General features: G+C 35.8%; 1 long non-coding RNA gene across 2 annotated transcripts; it reads right to left on the bottom strand.

The window, feature by feature from the left end:
- Positions 1–2,593: 2,593 nt before the first annotated feature.
- On the bottom strand, positions 2,594–4,792 carry LOC136206595 (uncharacterized). Of its 2 annotated transcripts, none has more exons than XR_010676340.1 (3): positions 4,479–4,792; positions 3,807–3,923; positions 2,594–3,078 (listed from the first exon to the last, which is right to left on the bottom strand). It is a non-coding gene; the product is annotated as an uncharacterized lncRNA (long non-coding RNA). The 2 variants fall into 2 exon arrangements; XR_010676339.1 differs by having other exon boundaries at positions 3,807–3,898.
- Positions 4,793–5,011: the final 219 nt, after the last annotated feature.

Below are 5,011 nucleotides of genomic sequence, written 5' to 3'. Positions count from 1 at the left end.
AGTAAGTGCAAAGAAGAGTGCTAAAACACCGACCCACCAAAGTTTGAGCGTAAGAGTGAAATCCATTGGTGAGGTACTATCGGGTTCTCAAAAGATAATCGACCCCCGTTAATATTGCCTATTAATTTTGATTATGGAGGTTTCAAACAAGTTTTGGTCACTCGATTGTTTGCGTAGGTACTTACCGAAAACTTTGCATAAAACTTTAACTTTGAAATCACGCACTTGGTAAAACCAACCGTCGGTTTGTTTCTTAATAATCTCAATCCATTATCTTTCGATTTCTTTTACTTGAGGACAAGTAAAACTTTAAAGTCCGAGGAGGTTTGATAGGGGTATTTTACCCCTATCTTTTAGCGTGATTTACGGGTTAATTTTAGAAGAAATAAATAAGTTTAATTGCAAACATAGAGTGTTTTGAATAAAATAATGAAATAATAATAAATTCCGTATTTTCGGATAATTTCCCTTGTTTTTTTATGTATTTAGGAAATAAAAACGTCAAACTAACTCGACTCTCAAGAATTGTATTTTAGGTATAAGGAAGAAGCAAAATTCATGCCAATACGCGGGGCGTATCATCACATACGCGGGGCGTGAAACATCAAGTCAGAAATGATTGCCCTATCCACAGACACCACGTGGGATTGAGTCAGCATACGCGAGGTGTATAATCAAATGTCAGAAATGATTGCCTAATCCTGAAAAGTCAGACTGCATGGTCTCCCCAAGTCAACGACCTATACGCAGGGCGTACCACCTTACACGCGGGGCGTGTAAGGGAATTCTTTAGTGCAAAAAGTCCAGAGATTCATCTATGCGGGGCGTGCCTCAAGCTACGCACGGCGTACGGAGACCAAAGCAAGCGATAAAAGGTCAAAATCTCAAACACGCCATGCATATCCCAGTCTACGCAGGGCGTATTTGAGACAACAAATCTAGAATTGATCCACATGCAGAAGATTTCTGACGGAATGGACATCTACGCGAGGCGTGCCACACCCTATGCGGGGCGTATAATGGGATTTCTGCACAAATAATGTTGCTCCATACTTGTACCTTGAAAAGTTACAATTTTGCCCTAGCTTGATATGTATAAATAGGCAGCTCTTGATACATCTTGAACACACCATTAGAGAGAGCAAACTATACTAGTTTTGATTGTTGTAGTTTTAGATTTGTTTTTAGGCTTTGTGTAACTAAACTCTTCCATCTCGAGAGCTTGTCCGTTGCTCCCGGCATTTCATCAAAGTCCCGCTCCATCTCCGCACACCAAGCTCGAGAGCTCCACCATTCAAGTCCTTAGAGACGGCTTTTGAGTCCGGTTAGCTAGTTCCGATGGTGGATTCTTCCCTTTACACTTGCTAATTAGCTTGATCTCATCCTATGTACTAGGCTTGTTTGTAATCCATATTTACACCTTCCATATTTATAATTTATGATTCATAACCTCTTTTTCTATATATGTGTTGATGTTTGTTGCTTGTTTTGATACTCGTAATTGACTATTGTGTAGGGGAACGCGATTTCCGACGCCATTCGGGCTATCTTTAGGGATTTATATAGGTGTTGCCTTACCGGAAGTTACGCTCCGGAAACCGTAGGAATTGACAAACCACGGAACTTACGGGCCCTAATTTCTGGTCCCAAGCATTAGACACGCCTTGACTAGGAACCACGTAGTTTAAGTACTTCACGGGTCGGTCGAACTGCACGTAGTCGTCTTTGCAAGAGCAAAACATTAACCGTATACGTATTAGGAGTCGTTATTTGTCATAGTTATAACTTATCGCCAACCGTATCACTTCTTAAGAGTTTCGTCATATAAATTTGCCTCACCCGTAGTTAGGAGTAGTTTGTAGTTGGTCCCTATATCAACCCCAAAGTATTCACAGCTTAAATAACGTATAAAACCGAGTCGTTTAATACTTGCAATTATAAATCCCGTGGATTCGATACCCGGTCTTAACCGGATTATTACTTGATACGACGGGGTACACTTGCCCCTAAGTAGTGACGTCGAGTAAAGATAGAGCACTTAGAAAGATCACATCCTTAGTCATAACGCACTTATCATAACATACATTTCATATTTACACCACTAGACTTCGCGCTATCCACTACAACAAATCATCACTTGCGCCACGGTTAGATTCACGGCACAAGTATAATATTTCCGTGGCTATATTGTTTAGCCACAGAAATTCAAGTTAGGTACTCCCGTGGCACAAGTGAACGTGGCTAGGTAGTTGCCACGGAAAAATAATGGTCGTGGCATAACTTGGTTTTTATGCCACGAAAAATCCATGGCTAATCATATCCCTTTGCCACGGATAAAATAGTGGCAAAAATTAAATATCCGTGGTAAGACATAGCAACCTGTGTTGCTTGAAGCTTTGTTTAGCCACGAGCATAACCGTGGCAAAAATGAAATGCTCATAACTAAAAACCTTACTTAGCCACGATTGTGATCGTGGCAAACTAGATCTAATTTTGGTAATTAATTTTTAATTATTATAATTTTAATATTATTATTATTATATGAACTTTTTCCTTCAACAGAGCTAAATTAAAATCATTAAGAATAAAAGAATAAACAAATGCTAAAATTTTAGCATTCTTAACTAAAAATTAATACTTATTAAATAAACATCCATCGTTAAACAAAAAATCAAGTCTACAATTTATAATTAGTTCTATACATTAATTACAAAAGGATGTGGACCAATTCAAAAAAAGAAAACAAGTTCATGACTTCATGTAAGTGGAACATGAATTTTCCTGAAAGCGCTCATGTGAGCTTGAAAATATGCCCATTCAACAAGAATCAACTGATGAACCCCTAATGTTGCTTTACTGCTACTTCTCCCACTAATTATTTCAAGCATAAGTATACCAAAATCATACTCATCAGTCTTCTTTGCAAGTTCTCCCAACAATGTTTTTGAACAAAGATAATAGCTTCCTCAGGTAGATAAGAAGGAGGCGGCACTCCTCATCGATTTTGGGCCGTCTGATTTTCCTCAAGCAAATAAGAAGGACGACTCTCTTCTCTAGTTTTAGGCAATTTTGGGCCATCTGAAATGAGAGATAAAAACCCAGCTAAGAACTAAAAACCTTCAAAATTAGAGCATGCCCATTTAACAATAAGTCAAACTCATTTCAACTCGAAAATCCAACAAATTAATCACTGAAACAACTCAACAGATTCATTCAAACAACTCGGGTCTGAATTCTACAAGTTAACATAAATATTAGATAAGAAAAACAGAGTTAACATAGGTGGAGAAAACTGTATCAATATCAGAAGAGACAATATTAGCATTTTCTCATGCTTCAAACACATATTTGGGTAAGAAATATAGTCCAAATTGAAACCAGAAATATAGATTGCCTATATTAAAATTAGTTTAAATCTTTATTGTCATCCTGATCCATTTTTGAACTGATAACGTTTCCATGATAGTTGTTTAAGACAATGCAGATTTTCTAAAACATAAGCATGATAGAAGTATATAGGTCAAACATGCTTCATTCATAGTCAAAGTGAGAGCAAGAGAATGGAGTGAATATAAGTTTCTGCAATGATATTCATATTGTTCAAAAACTAAAGTACTATATATATAATTATATTCATTGAAACATAAAAAATAATATGAGCTCTTTCAACCCAAATTTCTTAATCAAAATCCATTATGAAGAATAGCTGCTCCAGCATATAAACAAAAGCAAAATGAAGACTATGCTAAAATTGAAATTGTATGGCTGAATTTTTTTTTAGCAAAACCATGAATATTTAAAAATACCTGGGAAGGATCAGAACTAACGGGATGACGATCCAATTGAGTTAAGTCACTTCATTGCCTCCACCTTGAGAAATCACTCTTGTCGGCCTGATCTGTTGTGTGAGGCAAAGAGAAACTCTGAAATTTAAAATTGTGAACAACCATGAGGAGTATATGATAACCCCCAAACAAATAATGAGCTTCTATATACCTGAATCGTAAACAAGTTTAACTCAAATCCTAAATTTAAGATGTAAATCAAGATTTGAAACCATATAATCATGCCAAAGTCTTCAAATTCATGCCTTCTCATGTACCTTTATGACTTACCATAGTTGACAAAATGAGGATAAGCTTTGCATCAGAGTATTGATGCCATTGGTAGAATTTAAAGCTATGAAAAATTGCACCGTGATCAGTATTTCAATTAACGAATTAGATTAACTTATGGTAGTGGCCCTCGACAAGTGAATTCAAGCAACACAGTTACAATATCAAATTCCAGATTTGACAAAATTCAAACCAAGTTCATGTTCCTAAAATTAACCAACCCTTTAATCTATAGGCTAACTCTCGCAAAATTGAATTAGCAGATGAAAACCCAAAAAAACACATAACAAATAAAAATAGAAACAATTTCGAAATTGAAAACCCTAATAAAATTAATTAATTTATATGATTAAAAATAACAACCTTCCGTTTCACAAAGTCGTCACTGCAATTAGAGTCTGTGGAGCTGCAAGTCGTCGATCAAGCTATCATGGTCGTTAAATTCGTATGCTAGAGATTTTAGCGGCATATTTGAGAAGATAAAGAGAAAAGAAATGGATGTGCGAGAGAAGAAAAATGGTAGAGTCTAGTACAGAAAGAAAAAGCATTAGAGAAACGAGGATGCGTAAAAGATAGAGAACTGGGATAAGAAAGGAATGGTGGTGGTGTGATGAAGGAAGAGATGGCAGCACAATGGAGAACCACGATTAGAGATGGAATATGAACAGATAAAACAATAATTTTTTAAATAAATATTTAATTATATAACTTCTATTATTTATTAAGTATTTTTATTATTAATATGTAATTTTATGCCACGAAACCAATTTCTTCCATGGCATAAATAGATTGAGCCACGAAACAATATTATCGTGGCATAATTTGTGGCATAAATGTACTTTTGCCACAAAAAAATATTATCTGTGGCATAAATATATAAAGAGATCGTAAGTTTG

Source organism: Euphorbia lathyris, chromosome 9, assembly GCF_963576675.1.
Source record: "Euphorbia lathyris chromosome 9, ddEupLath1.1, whole genome shotgun sequence".
NCBI lineage: Eukaryota > Viridiplantae > Streptophyta > Magnoliopsida > Malpighiales > Euphorbiaceae > Euphorbia > Euphorbia lathyris.
This window is presented reverse-complemented; position numbering and strand designations above follow the sequence as displayed.